Source organism: Pongo abelii, chromosome 1 (assembly GCF_028885655.2).
Source record: "Pongo abelii isolate AG06213 chromosome 1, NHGRI_mPonAbe1-v2.0_pri, whole genome shotgun sequence".
NCBI lineage: Eukaryota > Metazoa > Chordata > Mammalia > Primates > Hominidae > Pongo > Pongo abelii.
Window position 1 is genome coordinate 126,404,908 of NC_071985.2, and position 16,848 is coordinate 126,421,755.

The following is a 16,848-nucleotide window of genomic DNA, read 5'->3' on the forward strand; positions in this document are numbered from 1 at the left end:
TAGGAATGTGGTTGTAAAGTATGGGGCAAGGGGAAGTATTCTATAGGTCTAACATTAAGTCTCATTCTTTGAGTGAGCCTGTGCTGCTGTGTTGTGAACTTAAAAAATACTTCTCATTCTGATCCCATCCCATCCCTTAAGTGGAATAGGATGAGCAGAGGAGGCTGCAGTTGGGTACTTCTCCTCCCCTTAGGTTGGTTAGGCTCTGATAAAAGCCCAATAGGTTAAGTTCTGATAAAATAGTTTCTCTTGAGGGCAGGCCTTGATAAAAAAAGGAGAATACTCTGGTACATTTCAAAATGTTCACTTTTTTCCTCCTCAAACCTCATAGAGCTCCTGGATTTAAAACTCACAAAAGTGCAGAGACTCCTTTAAGACAGACTTGTCCACACTAAGCCTTCAGCAAATGCTCAGTGGGAGTTTAGATTTTCCTATCCTGGTGCTGGTTCCCGCAGAGGTTCCTGTGCATGGGTTTTTGTTCCAGTAAGTTGTCTGTATTCACCTGTCTTTTTCTCCCATTTTAGGGGACAGTGATTTGCTTTTGACATCACTTCTCTGACAGATCTAAGAAGAGTTGTTGATCTTCCAGTTTGTTCTGCTTTTTTCTTGTTAAGACAGAGTGATGACTTCCAAACTCCTTATGTGCCAGATTAGACATCAGAAGTCCCTGTTGCTTCTGGGAAACGAGAAGTTTCCTTTTTCATTTGATATAATGGAAACTCTATTGTTTCTATTGATGAGGTTAAAATTTTTTTTGCAATTATCTTTGATTTCTGTCATGTTTCACATCTTAATAAAATCTCAGTAAATCCTGCTGTCTCCACCTTATGTATGGATCCTGAATTTGACCACATCTTGTCATCTCCGTTCCAACTACTTTCCTAAATGACTAATGCCTTCATTACAGCAATTTAGCTTCTTAGCTGGGTTCCCTGCTTCTACCTTTGCTCTCCTATAGTCTAAATCTTAAAAGATCAATAAGATTATTAATAATATTTATAAATTGTGAGTCAAATCATGCCATTTCTTTGCTGTAAACATTTCAATGTCTTCCATTTAACGCAGAGTAAAATGGAAAGTTTCTTAAATTGCCTCTAGCACCATGCATGACTCTGTTACCCTCAACTTCATTCCCAACATAATTTACCTTGCTTACTCTGCTCAAGCCACGCTGGTCTTTCTGTGGTTCCTGGATCCCATAGCATTATCCTGATTTGGTGCTATAGTGTTGGATGTTACTGCTGCCTGGAACTTCCTTAGTACAAATATCCATATTGCTAACTTCCTGGTTTTCTTCAAGTCCTTACTTAAAATCGTTTTCCTGATAACAGCTGCCATGAATGACCAGTTTAAACTTTGAACACATTCCCCCAGCCCCTTGTTTTCTAAATATCCCTTACTCTGTTCTACTTAAAAAATATTTTCAACAACAGTTATCACCTTCTAACATATAATATACTTATTTAGTAAATTAATTGTTTGTAGTCTGTCTTCTTTGGCCTCCTTCCTGTACAACATTATACTAGAATATTAACATTATTATTAATAATTCTAGTAAACTCCATAAGGAAATAAGGCAGATATTTTTGTCTGTTCTATTCCTTTATATAGTCTAAGCACCTAGAATGATGTCTGGCAAAATAATAGACCCTTGGCAATTTGTGGACTGCAAAACCAGAGATATGATATCATTGCGTGTGTTTATTTTTAAAATAAATTTTATTCTAAATTGTGATACACACACACACAAATACATTTACACATACACTCAGATATATAGTGTCTAACATTTGCAACCCAACCCCCGCCCCCGGCCACAGCAACAAGTATAGTAAATGTATATAATTCTGGTGTGCTAAAATATTTGTGGCATTATATTTTAAAATACTTCAAAATTATTTTAAAATAACAGGTGGATCCTTTCGTAATGACATAATGGTATTTTTTAATGAAAAGGAGCATTAATAATTATTCATGGTCAATCATTTTCTGTATTTCACTTGGACTTAAAAAATCTTTTCTTCCAGTGACTATTGATAGGAATGTATTATTCAAGTTGTTCCTTACATACCTGCCATCTACTTATAGTACCAGAACATATGTCCTGAGTTTCATTGTTCTTTTCTTTATTAATAGTTATACTTAATTGAGCTGATCTAGGGCTTTCTATTAATCTCTATTAACTAATCATGACATTTTGATTCCATTTAAAATTGATTTTGTATTTTACTAAAATATCTAGAATTTGGGTAATGCTGAAACCCTAAAGATAATTGTGAATTAAAGTGATATCTCTCTAACATTAAATCCAACATATTTTAAAAACATAATTATTTGATAATGTTTTCAAATGATTCCACATGTGAATAGCACTGAAAACTATAATAAGGGCAGTGATGATAATATTCAGGCCATCATTCCAGGCACTCAGCACACCATCTACTTGAAGATCATCAATTTATAAGAAATGCTCTGTTTGATAGCATTGCTCACTGATTCTCTACCAATACATTTATAAGATTTATGTGTGCCTTCCAAATTGGCTTCCTACTCCAGATTCTTAGAAAAAAATACATATCGGATGGTTAATAAAATTCATTCTACTTTCCATTTATTACAAGCTATACTTGAAAAAAATTTATTGAGCATTGAACTACATACTTGATATGCTGTAACAGAAAGGGCTCCTTGATGTGCCTAAAGAAGAGAATGTAACACTACTCACCATGAATTAGTCCTTGCGAAAAAAAGAAAAAAAAAAGAGAGAAGCTGCTATCAAGTTGGAGTGGTAATGACATCTCTATTCTGAAGAAAGAAATGTTTCAGAAACTCTCAGTACTTATTATTTAATAAAAAAGTGTTTATTTGTTCCTAGGCTTTATTCCAGCAAAGATCTCAATAGAAAAATTATAAAATGATGTCTTTAATTATAACTTAAATTTAGAAAGAAAATTTGGGATCAAGGACTGTCCATTATTAGTTTCCTATACTTTTGGGACAACAAAGAACTACATAGCTTTTTTTGTTTGTTTGTTTGTTTGTTTGCTTGCTTTTCAGATGTAGCATCAGTTGTTGCTTGCTTTTGGTTATGTAAACTTTTATTTTAGGATAGTTTTATATTTATAGAAAATAAAAAAATAGAGTTCATGTGTAACATACACATAGTTTGGCTATTGTTAAGACCTTACGTTAGTATGAAAGATAAGACAAAACTAAGGAATGATATTGATATGTTAGTATTAGCAAAACTTCATATTTTACTCAGATTTTCTTAGTTTTTATCTAATGTTTTCTTCTGTTTCAGGATCCCATCCAAGACACCATATTACATATTATCATGCCTCCTTAGGCTTATCTCAGCTGTGATGCTTTCTCTGATTTCATTGACCTAGAACTTTGAGTTTTAAGGAATACGAGTCAGGTGTTTATAGATAATGTTCTTCAACAGGGATTTGTCTGATATGTTCTTATGATTAGAGTGGAGTTATAGGTTTTGGGGGGAGGAAGACCACAGAGGTAAAGTATTATTCTCATCATATTATATCATAGATATATATTATCAACATTGATACTAATCATCTTCATCTGGCTGAGGTATTGGTAAGTTTCTTCACTGTAAAATCTCCCTCACAAATTTCTATACTGTATTATTTGGAACAAAGTCACTATGCATAGCTCATGTTTAGGGTGAAGAGTTATAGTCCACCTCCTTGAGGGGGCAATACCAACATAACATATATGAATTTTTTCTAAATGAGAAATCGATTTTCTTTTATTCATTTACTCAGTCATTTATTTTTGTCAATATGAACTTGCAGATATTTCTTTTATGCTTTAGGTTATAATCTAATACTACATTATTTATTTTGCTGCTCAAACTTTCCAAATTTGGCAAGTCAACTCTTTCAGTCAGCTCCTATGTCCCTTTGACATGCTTCAGTAGTTTCTTTTCTTTTTCTTTTTTTCAACATTTCCTTTCATTTTGACAATACCCCTAGGATTATCCTGTATATTTCCTGTTCTGGTTTTACAATCAGACATTTCTTTCAAGATGACTGATTTCTTCGATTGCATAGGAGTATTAGAAACAAAGATCTGGGCAAGGGGTGTATTTACTCATAATGACTTGGGTGTTGTTGCTTCTAGGATCCCTTGGCAAGAGATTTTGGAACTATGTGTGTGTATACTAGCCCTTGTATACACATTTATCTGTAACTGGTTTTCTATTTTCCCATCTGTAGCTATGTTAGGTTAATCCTACGTTCATATGAATGTCTCCAACCCTAACCCAGGATCTCATGACTTACTCTAGCCTTCACCCCTTGATTACATTCAACAATCACTCCAACAGTGAGAAGTCTGGCTTCCACCATTTGCAATCCATTTAGTGATTTATCTGATCCTAAAGTGTAAGTTTAGTAGATCCAGAATTGTTAACAGTAAAGAAACAACTTTGCCAACTGGAGGACAATGCTTATATACAGTTCCTGTTGTCTTTAGTCTTAAAGTCTCCAGAAATTTTCAAAGTTGCTTAGTATCTCCCCCCACCCCACCCTTCTCAATGAGATTACATCATATGTTTGCAACACAGTTACATTATTTTGTCTCAGTATGCATCTTATCATGGGATCCGTCAGTGTCCCAATTTATTTTTTAAATTTGTATACATTGTCTCAAACTTTGTGCTATAAAGTTTTAGGGGTTTTGACAAATGAATGATATCATGTAAATGCCAGTATAGCATCATGCAGAATATTTTCAAAGCTCTAAAAACAAAATAAAACGAAAAACAAAAATTCTACCAAAGTTTAACCATTCAAAAGTATCCCCTCTACAAACCCCTAGAAGACACTAATTTTTTTCCTTCTACAAAGTTTTCCATTTTCCAGGATGTCATACAAACAGAATCATACAAAACGTGGCGTTTTCACACTGGCTCCTTTTACATAGTAATATACATTTAAGATGTATCCATCGTATTATGCAGAGTGGTAGCTCATTCCTTTTAAATCACTGAATGGTATTCAATTTTATGTATGTACCACAGTTTGTTTTTCCACTAACCTCTTGAAAAACAACTTGGTTGCTTCCATTTTTTGGTAATCATGAGTAAAGCTGCTATCAACATTTGTGTGCAGGTTTTTTGTGTGACTATAATATTTTGGATTAATTGGGTAAATACTTTTTAGTGTGATTGATGAATTGCATTGTAAGACTATTTGTGACTTTATAAGAAACTACCAAACTGTCTTCCAAAGTGTCTGTACCATTTTACATTCCCGCCAGCAATGAAGGAGAATTATATTGTTCTATCCTCTCCAGCAATTGGTATTTTCAAATATTTTAAATTCTAGTCATTCTAATAAAGATATAAAGTTATTTCATTGTTCTAATTTGCATTTCCCTTATGACAAATGATGTTGGGTACTTTTATTTCGTATGCTTGTTTGTCATCTCTTTGTCTTCTATTCTTCTATGGTGAAATATTTGTTGCCATCTTTTGTCCATTTCAAAATTTTTGTTTGTTTTCTTCTTCTTAGTTTTTTCTTTTCTTTTGGTTTGTTTGTTTGTTTTTTTGAGACAGAGTCTCACTTTGTTGCTCAGGCTGGAGTACACTGGCACGATCTCAGTTCAATGCAATCTCTGCCACCTGGATTCAAGTGATTCTCCTGCCTCACCCTCCTGAGTAGCTGGGATTATAGGCATGTGCCACCACGCCTGGCTAATTTTTATATTTTTAGTAGAGATGGGGTTTCACCATGTTGGTAAGGCTAGTCTCAAACTCCTGACCTCATGATATGCCCATCTCAGCCTTCCAAAGTGCTGGGAATACAGGTGTGACCCACCGTGCCTGGCCTTCTTGTTAGGTCTTAAGAGATCTTTGTATATTCTAGACACAAGTTCTTTTCCAGGCATGTCATTTGCAAATATTTTCTCCAAGGGTCTTTCACAGAGCAAGGTTTGTAATAAAGCCCAACTTTTCAAATTGCTCTTTCATAGATTGTATAATTTTTAGACAGCCAGGCGGGAGGGGTTCCCTGAAAACTCCAACCAGCCTGCCCACTGAGGTGGAGAGTTGGGAAGTTCAGGACATTTGCAGCAGGGAGGGGCCTGGCCCCTCTTCTTCCTGTGTGAAACCTGGGATTCAAACTGCTGGGTGGGATGCACTCTACTTGAGGGACTCTGGCCTTGTGAGAGTCCCTGTTGCCCTCTTTTTTTCCATTTTCACACAATAAAACCCTGCTTTACTTAACCTTTAAGCCGTCTGTAAATTTTCATGGCCATGGGACAGACAAGCACCCCATCTTTAGCTGAACTAAGGAAAAGTCCTGCAACATTTTTGGCTCCCAATGTGGGGCTCAAGAAGTGGTGAGTGAAATGGGGACTCAAAACTTTTTACTGTTGCTTCTAAGTCTTTCCATTCTTGGAATTCTGAGGAAACTAATGCCTTCACCCTGTGTTGCTCCCAGGCTTTTTGATGGCCTTTTCCTTCCTTTTTCAGGACCCACCAGTGAGCAGCAGCTTCCCGCCACTCCCCCATTCCCACCAGGGCTGGGATGCATGGCCCAAGGGTCCTGCACAAGCTGGCTTGCTGGTTTCCAGCCACATATCGCTGCTGCAGCCTTCCCCTTCCCTGGCCAGGGGGTTTAACTCTATCGAATAGTAATTATGCTTAAATTTTTCTCCCTAGTGGAGGAACCAGTTGCAAAAAAATAAAGAGGTTCTTCTCCAGGCATTTTTGAACTGTTTTTTTCTTCCCTGTCTTCTATCTCATCAGCAGTTAACCTTTAATTTTTTTTCCTTTTAGAAGATATTTTTACTAAGCCAGGCCCTCCAACTACCAATGTTTGTACTCTCCGTAAAGTTTTGGTTGTGAAAAAGGATATTGTGGGGACTGGGATATTGAGGGGACTAGGTTTTCTTCTGCCTGTCTCTGTGTGTGTTGTGTGAAATGTCTATAAAAAGAGCTCCAATTAACTTGGCCTAAAGAAAGACAAGTGCTTGGATCAAATGCCTTTTTTATACGAAGGTAAAAGCTGTGGTACCTTTCAGCTCACGTGACTTTAATCTTTGAAAAATAAAAATAGACCTAAAGACTATAGTTAAAATGCAGGTCAGATGCAGGGTTTGCTAAGTGCTTTCAGGTTACAAACCACTTTTTGGATTTTGAGAACTATTTGACTTGCTGGCTTCACAACTGGTAAGTATTGGGGATATATGGAACTTACCACGCCCTTAACTAAGAAGGCAAACCTTGCCTGTACTTAGCACACAATTTAAGCAACTTACCAAGTTTTACCTTAAAGTTAAAAATTGCTAGAAGTTAATTGAAAGTACTAGTAATAGATTTACATGCAAGGTGTGTAAGAACAGTGAAATGTGTTTTATAGTGAAAAGTTATATGGAGATGTGGAAATGTAAACTTTTGCCTAGTGTTAATGGATTGTGTTAAGTTAAATTAGGAAAAATTGAAGGTTCAAAGAAGTGGTGGAAAGATTGTGGAAATTAATCTTACAGAAGAGATTCTCTACTTGAACACATTGACTAAATTCAAAAAAGGGTATTACATGGTTTTTCTCTAAATTGAACATTGAAATAAAAGCATAACAAGGTTTTCCCAAGGTGCTAATCTGCTCTTTGGCAAAATTTGTAAAGGGCTGTGAAAGGTTTTTGCTTCTTTAAAATTTCTGAGTCAACATTTTGGCAAAATAAATAACTTATGGTAATCTGGAATTCTATTTCATAATATCAAGTGTTTTAAACCTTGAACACTTAACAGCCTTCCCAAAATCAAACTTCAGTTTTGAAATTGTCTTCCCTGGCACCTAGCTTTTAAAATACTTCAGAGGGCCCCTGAAGTGTCCCGAAAAAAGAGGTAAGCAGGATTATTTTATATGTTTAGGAACAGGGGATTGCCAAAATGATGCTCAGTCTTCTCTAGGTTATATTTTTATGAATAATGCTAATATGTGTTCCAAAATTGTATGAGATTTTTAAATTCTAATGTCTGAGTATATGCTATCAATTATAATTAAGGTTGTTATGTTAACTTATTGTAAACCACAGAGATAACCAAACTTCTTTGTCAATTGTGTTTCTAACTGTTACTACTCTTGCATTTTGCTATTCTCAGACAGTTGTAATCTTGTTATAATCCTTTTTAAAACATGGTTTATAATAAGCTGTAGGACTTTGACAGGCACTCAAATACAGGCTTCTGATAAATTTGGATATTATGACTTTAGAATACAGAAAAATGTGCTGGACTCATGAAGAGCTGAAATGCTCACAAATATCAAGCAAAACAAGAGTTTAACTAAATGAACTGAACTCAGGAAGCTGAAGCAAATCTTTTTGACTTTTGCTTGGAATATTGCTGATCCTTGTTTTGTTTTTCATAAAGGGATCTTATTTTGAACTATCTATGGCCTTTAATAATTAAGTAAGCTATACACTCCTGTGACCAAAATTTGGAGTGTGTTTGTTTCTCTCTGCCTGATTCCTCTGGAATCTGGAGACTGTGAGTATTCCTAACTTATGGCAATACAGTTGTTTGCATCAGTGCAATAAGAGTACATTTTTCTTTTGCAACAGGACACAATTGGAATAATTGGTTATTTTACCAGGGCTTTGATTGGAAGGGCATGTTTTCCTTTAAGGAGTCAATCTTGACTTGCAGACCCAATAAAAGCCCAGTGGGGAAACTGGCCTCTTACCTCATCTACACAGTCTCTGTACAGGGTTCCTGACCTGTGGTTAGTAAAGAATGTCACTTTCTAATAGGTGTAGGAGCTCCAGGTTTATCTCCGGACCTTAACAGGCAAGAAGCACCCAACTCACAGGTGTTTGCGGATACAAACCCATGCTTGGGCTCAACTTTAACAGTTCTTACCTGAGACTTCTTGTGGAACAAACTTCAATTAAAGCCAATCCAAAAGGCCTATATAAAAATAATTATTCTTGCTGCACTTCATGCAAATAATCAGGCCAAGTATAAGACTAAAGTCTATTTTGCAAACCATTCAGTCTTATGATAATTTTTTTTAACAAAAATGAGAATTGGAGAGAGAGAAATTATATTTCAAATTTATCAAACTTATAGTTGTCATTAAATTTTAAACTCATTAGTTGATTTTAAATTTTGTCTACATTTTAGACTAACCCTGCTTGTTCCTGTGAAACTACCAGAAATCTCTGCATGCTTTTCAGAAAGAACAAGTGGGATGGATAATGTAGAAATCTGGATCAATATTATAGTTCTGAGCAACTATCCTGCACATTCTGCCAGGTGATGTGATAAATAGGGAATAAATAGAAAGCCCATCACCTGGAGGTTTCCTTTTGGGAAAGTAAAACCAAGAGAGCTAACCAAAGTCAAGCACCATGCACACAAATCCTAGCAAGCATAACTATAGCCACCAGTTATCTGGTTGTGTCACAAAACACCTTTTCCTCTCCTTTGTTGGAGGAGGACTTGGTTCCACAGTTGCACCTTAGCATTCAGCTTATGATAAGGAGTCCATGCAACCCCCAACTGAGATACATTTTTGTCCGAGACTCAATTCCAAGCCTTGGGTCAAAGCCCTAGGGAAGAAAACTGGATCTAAGGAATCCAGAGGCAGATGACCATAGAGGTTAAAAGGCACAGCACAGGTAAGCATAGCTGATTCCTGCTGATTAAGCCAACCCTAAGATTCCTATTTCATGGATAAAGGCCAGTTTAATATCCATGGCATAAATGAGGTCTAGAGAACTCCAAGGCTAATGACAGTAGGTGGAAAAGAGAGATAGGTGAGAGCAGATAATTCCTATTCTCTAGGTCCTCCTGTTTCATGGGTGCAAGCCACTTTGGTACTCGTGGCAACACCTGCCAGGGTCGCCGGAACTCAGGGATGCAAGGATGGAAGACAGAAATAGTACTCTCTTCCCTCTCTCCCTCACATACCCTGGGTATCTTCTAGGAAGAGAAGGAACCAGGGACAACTACTCCCTTCTTTCTAGATGGGTAGTCATTCCTTTTCAGTCTGTACCCCTTTAGAATGCATCCTGAACCCCTGGGACTCCTTTGAACAAACACCTTCTTTGTATTCCTTTCTCCTCCTCTATTCTCTCTTCACTAATAGATAATTGGGTCGCCATATTATGGGACAGCCCTCTCAGATGCATCCTCAAAATTGGAAAGAGTTATCTGCCAAACCTTAAACTGGTTGGCTTAGGATTGGGCTCAGGGGAAGGGAACCCAGAAGTCTGATAGTTGGCAAAAGAGTAAAGCTTTTTTTAACCAATTGGGCTTTTGGCCTCCCTCTCCCTGTGCAAACTGGTAAACAGCCTCAGAATTTTTGAGCTATCCTTATCCCTCAACTTGTTTTGTTTTGATACATGTTTTCTAATAACCCCATTTGGCTGTTCTTGCCTTCAGGCCATCAAACTCCAAACAGTCATGCAACTGGAGCCTCCAACAATGGCCCCTTCTGCTGGGAACACTTGGATCAGCCTCTGAGGGAGCTCTGACTCCCATTTCCCCAAACAGCACCCCTTTCAGCAGGAAGCATTTAAGATTGGTCTTTGTTCTTATTCTTATTCTAATGGCAGTTAGATGTACTTCTTTAGATAGGGAATGAGATAGCCAGGTGGGACGGGGTCCTTGCAAAAACTCCTACCAGCCTGCCCACTGAGGTGGAGCTTCAGGAAGTTCACAACATTTGCAGGAGCCCGGCTCCTCTTCTTCCTGTGTGGGATTCAAACTGCCAGGCAGGAAGCACTCTAGTGGAGGGACTTTGGCCTTGAGAGAGTCCCTGTTTCCCTCTTTTGTTCCCTTTTCACCCAATACAATCCTGATTTACTCGTGCTGTAAGCCATCTGTGAGCCTAAATTTTCATGGCCGTGGGACGGACAAGCACTCCATCTTTAGCTGAACTAAGGAAAAGTCTTACAACACTTTATAGTGTTGTATCTAAAAATGGACCTCAATACCAAAGATTACTCCAATTTCCTCCTATGTTTTATTTTAGAATATTGTTCATTCTATAGCCTATTTTGAGTTAATTTCTGTACAAGTTGTGAGGCCTATACCTAGGTTCAATTTTTTACAAGTGGATGGATACCCAATTGTTTTAGTACTTTTGTGGGAAAATTTGCCTTTTTCCATTAAGTCTTTGTGCTTTTGTCAATAATCAGTTGACTTTATTTGTGTAGATCTATTTCTGGCCTCTTTATTCTGTTCCATTGATTTATGTGACTATTATTTCCCCAGTAATGATCTGTCTTGATTACTCTAGCTTTAAATTATGTCTTGAAATTAAGTGGTGTGAGTCCTCCAACTTTGATCTACTTTTTAAATATTTTGTTGCTTTATACATGCTTTGACCTTCCGTATAAATTTCCAAATCTGTTTGCTGATGTCTATAGAAAAAGCTGGCTGGGATTTTGATTAGGATTGTATTGAATCTGTAAATAGTATTTAAAAACTTGACAACTTAACAATATTGAGCATCCTAATCCATGAGTACAGAATATTTCTTCCTTTACTTAAACCTTTGATTTATTTCATGATTGTGGTTTTTTGTATACAGATCCTGTACAGATTATATTTATACATAAGAACTTTTTTGATGTTATTGTAAATTGTACTTATTTTTTAAAATTTATTTTCCAATTGTTATTTGCCAGATCATAAAAAAAAGCAAACAACTTTTGTATATTGACCTTGTATTCAGTGACCTTATTATACTCAGCCTATTAGTTTTCTATACTCTTTGAAGTGTTCTATATAGCCAATCATGTCACCTGAAATTAAGGACACATTTAATTTTTCCTCTGAATCTGTATGTCTTTTTAAATTCTTTTTCATTGTACTAGATAGGACATTCAGCTGATGTTTAATATGAGTATTGATAGATGACTTACTGCTTAGTTTTTGAACTTAAGAGGAATGCATTCAGTCTCTTTTTATTAAGTATGATGTTAACTATGGATATTCTTGTATATACCCTTTATTAGTTTTAAAAAACACCTCCATTTATAGTTTTTTTGACAGTTTTTATCATGAATGCGTGATAAACTTTTCTGCATCTTTTAATGTGATTTTTTTTCCTTTTTCAGTATGTTAATATGAATTTCAATAATCAAAGTACATACTTTGTGTAATTTCTATTCTTTTAAATTTATTAAAATGTTTTTAATAGCTAAGATGTAATCTACCAGTGAATATTCCATTTATGCTTGAGAAGAATGTGAATTCTGCTATTTCTGGATGAAGTATTATATAATTATCAAGTAGATTAAATTGATTGATACTGCTGTTCAGGTCATCTATTCCCTTACTCATTTTCTGCCTACCTGATTTATCAATTATTGACAGAGATGTGCTGAAATCTTCAACAAAAAGTTAATTTGTTTATTCCTTCTTTTAGTTCTATCACTTTTTGCCTTATATGATTTGGTGCTCTGTTGGTAGGTGCTCACGTATTTAGGATTGTTATGCCATTTTGATTAAACAATCCCTTATTTTTATATGCTTCTCTTTATTTGTGATAACCTTCTTTGTTTTGAAGTCTTTTTCAAATTGATATAGCTACTCCAGTGCTGTTTTGATTGGTGTTATGACTCTATATATTTTTCATATTGTTATTTTAACTTGAAGATTATATTTAAATTTAAGTAATACACATAAAATTATAAATATTTTTATACTTAAAATGGGTTTATTGTAGACAATATATAGTTGCTTTTTTAAAAAAAATTCAGTCCAGTAATCTGCTTTTTAAATTCAATGTTTAGAATATTCACATGTATAGTGATAATTGATATAGTTGGATTTAAACCTACCATAATAATTGCTTTCTGTTCATTTTGTTCATCTTTTGTTTTCTTATATCCCTTCTGACTCTTTAGGTTTCAACTGATCACTTTTTAAAATTCCATTTTGTCTCTTCTCTTAGTATATTAATTATATTTTTTAAACAAATCAAAGATTGCCTTGGAGCTTCCAATATACATTTTTAAATAATCTAAGTGTACATTCAAATAACACCATTTCCCTTTATTTGTAGCACAGGTAGCTTATAACAGAGTAGCCCCAATTCTTTCTTTCATCCTTTGTGCCATTGCTGACATTCGATTCACATATCTGTATATAATAGTCACTCAATACGTTGTTAGTGTTATTTCTTTAAGCAGTTACATTTAAGAATAACACATTAAATATTTTTATTTTACTTGCATTTATTTTTTGTTTGATGCTGTTTTTTTTTCTTTAGATAGATAGATTCCATTTTCTGGCCTATATTACCTCCTGCCTGAAGAGATTCTTTACTGAGCAAATTAGCTAATAATGAATTCCCTCAAGTTTCTTTTTTTTCTTTTTTTGCCTTTTTTTTTTTTTTTTTGGAAAGCCCTATTTGTCCCTCATTTTTGAAGAAGAGTTCTTGGTTTGTGGTTTTATTTTTTCTTTCAACACTAAATATTTTATTCCACTGTCTTACTTATGTAAGTTGTATTGTTTTAGTTTGTTCTGGCTGCTAAAATAAAATATCATAGACTGAGTGGCTTATAAACAATGTATTACTTACAGTTCTGAAGAAAGTCCAAGACTGGCCCAGCGTGTTGGCTCACGCCTGTAATCCCAGCACTTTTGGAGGCTGAGGCGGGCAGATAACTTGAGGTCAGGAGTTGGAGACCAGGCTGGCCAACGTGGTGAAACCCCGTCTCTACTAAAAATACAAAACTTAGCCAGTCATGGTGGTGGGCACCTGTAATCCCAGCTACTTGGGAGGATGAGGCAGGAGAATTGCTTGAATCTGGGAGGTGGTGGTTGCAGTGAGCTGAGATCATGCCACTGCACTCTAGCCTGGGTGACAGAGTGAGACTGTCTCAAAACCAAAACAAAACAAAAGTCCAAGATTAAGGTGCAACCAAATATGACCTTTAGGGAGGGCCTACTTTCTAGACAACCATCTTTTCACTGTGTCTTTACCTGGCAGAAGGAAAGAGGCCTCTGGGTTCTCTTTTCTAAGAATACTAATCTTAATTATGAGGGTTCTGTCTTTATGACCTAATCATGTCCCAAAGGCACCCCCTCCTAATACCATAAATTTGGTGGTTAGTATTTCAACATATAAATTTTGGGGGAATGAACATTCAAACCATAGTAATTTGTTTTTTAATAAGTAAAATGATTTTAAACCTTTTGGCTTCCAAGTTTTTCTCTGTTTTTCTGTTCTTCTAGAAGTTTGAATATCATATACTTAGGTGTATATTGTTTGGTATTTATCCTGCTCAGTGTTCTATAAACTTTCTGAATCTGTAGACTGTTTTTTTTTTTGGAAAGTTCTGAGTTATTATTATTTCAAATATTCCTGTACCATTCTCTCTTTAGTCTCTTTCTGTTTTTCCAATTTTGTTGCTTTTACAACTTTTTATACTGTACCTCAATTCTTGGATGTTTGTTCTAGTTGTTTTACCTTTTTTCTTTTTGCATTTCTGTTTCAGAAGTTACTATTGACAAATCTTCAATTTTATAGCTTTTTTTTCCTTTTTTTCATTGAGTGAACTGTTGAATTCATTGTGAAAACTATTCATTTCTCCTTCTGTTTTTTATTTCTAGTTTTACATTTCATTTTTTACTTCTAGTTTTCATCTCTCTCTTGACATTACCCATTTGCTCTGGCATATTTGCTGCATTTTCTATTTGAGGCTTTAACAATAATAGTTATTTTAAAATTCATTTTCTGATAATATTATGTCCTATGTGAGTCCGGTTCTCATGATAGCTTTGAGCTTCTGACTTTTTTTCTTGCCTTTTGGTATGTCTCATAATTTTTTTGTTGAAAGCCACACATACATAATGGATATTGAGCTGAATAGGCCTTTAGTTAAAGATCTATGTTAATTGTGCTAGGAGTTCAGATTAAAATTCCTCTTATGTCTTTGTTTCTTTCTCTCTCTCTTTTTTTTTTTTTGGTGGAGGAAAAGGGCTTCTGTTTGTATTGCTACTCAGATAAAGTCTGACTCTTCCAACTCCTTCAACTGCAATCCATTGGAGGCTCTCTGGTGTGGTGGTAGGTTTGAGAGAGGGAAGTGTTTTTATTAAAAATAAGTGTTAATTTTCTGATAAAACCTTAGTATTTTCATGGGCCTATGTCTTGGAATATGGTTTTACCAGTATTCCTCTTCCTTCTCCAGGGATATAGCTTTTCTCTTTTTGCCTCTCTCTCTTCACTGTACATTGCTCTTTTCTTGGGCTATAGCAGACAGACCCAATATATTTTCCTGGAATTTTGCTCCCTGTTGTGTATACTTTTGTTGTTTTTCTTTAGATGAGACAAGTAAGTTGGAGAGGGACAAATTTGGATAGAAATTCTCCCAGGTAGCCAGATCAAATAAGGTTTTCATATAATGTTCTAACAAAGTCTTTTCCCCTGCAGAATAGGCCTTTGTTTGGGTAAGGAATCTGGGGAACTTTCACCATGTCTTATCTTCCTATTTCCCTGCCATGGACACCAGAAGATTATTTTTAGATCCTCACTGTGAGGATCTAAAATTGTGTGGATCACCCCTCTGATTGTGAACCTAGGTTTTTCAAACTCTGACACTAGTCTGCTCCACAGGAATTCAACACATTTGCTAATAAAGTAAATGATCTTATTACTTATGATGTCCAGTACCTTCTGCTTCAGGTAAGCAGATCCCTGGGATGGATCTCTTTGTTGATCTAGGTTTTGGGGTATGGATTCACACGGATCTTAGTGCCTTCTTCCGTGTCTGACTGAGGATAGGCAATTGGCAACATTCAGGACCTGAGTTTCAGAGGAGCTTGGTTGAGGCATTGAGTAGAGTTTCTTCTTATCTTCATTTAGTTGCATACAATGAAAGAGCAACAAAAACTAATACTATGTCTTGAAAATATGCTAAATGATAAATATGAGAGGTTATTAGAATCCAAGTGAATTACCTGAAAGCAAATGTAAATATACAAGGTGGTAGAGATATTGATATAAGAATGCTTGAAAAGTTGAAATAATTGAAACTATGAAAAGCAGAGTGAACAAAGGAAGGTAATATGGAACAAAAAGAGATAAAGAATGAATATTCATACTTTCTGAAAATAAAGTAGCTTTATACTGCTTAACAGATTATTAAGGTCACTTAAAGATACCAATAAATAAGTGCTCTTCAAAAAATGTCTTTTCTCTACTGAAGTCAAACAGGGCATTTCAATTAATATTACAATGATTCAGTAAATATTTATAGTATTTAATAAATAAAATAAAAACATATCTATATGCCAACAGTGAACAATATGTAAAGGAAACCCCAAAAGTAATCCCATTAACAAGAGCTACAAATAAATAAAATACCTAGGAATATACTTAACCAAATAAGTGAGTGATCTCTATAATGAATATTACAAAATATTGATGCAAGCAATTGAAAAGGGGAAAAAAACAAATGGAAAGATATTCCATGTTCATGGATTGAAAGAATCAGTATCGTTAAAATGTCCATACTACTCAAAGCAATCTATAAATTCAGTGCAATCCATATCAAAATACCAATGACATTCTTCACAGAAATAGAAAAAATAATCCTAGAATTTATATAGAAACACAAAAGACCCAGAATAGCCAAAGCCATTCTGAGCAAAAAGAACAAAGCTGAAATAATTACATTACTTGACTTCAAATTACACTACAAAGCTATAGTAACCAAAACAGCATGGTACTGGCATCAAAACAGACACATAGATGCCAAGAATATACACTGGAGAAAGGTAAGTCCTTTCACTAAATGGTACTAGGAAAACTAGGTATCCATAAGAAAAGAATGAAACTAGGCCCCTATCTCTTG

General features: G+C 35.2%; 1 long non-coding RNA gene across 2 annotated transcripts in view; it reads right to left on the reverse strand.

The window, feature by feature from the left end:
- Positions 1 to 13,982, reverse strand: part of LOC129049857 (uncharacterized) — a 67,241-nt gene extending 53,259 nt beyond the window's left edge. For both annotated transcript variants that reach the window (XR_008513239.1, XR_008513235.1), the window contains exon 1: positions 13,572 to 13,982. This is a non-coding gene — a long non-coding RNA (uncharacterized LOC129049857). The remainder of the gene's footprint in view (positions 1 to 13,571) is intronic.
- Between the last annotated feature and the right edge of the window lie 2,866 nt (positions 13,983 to 16,848).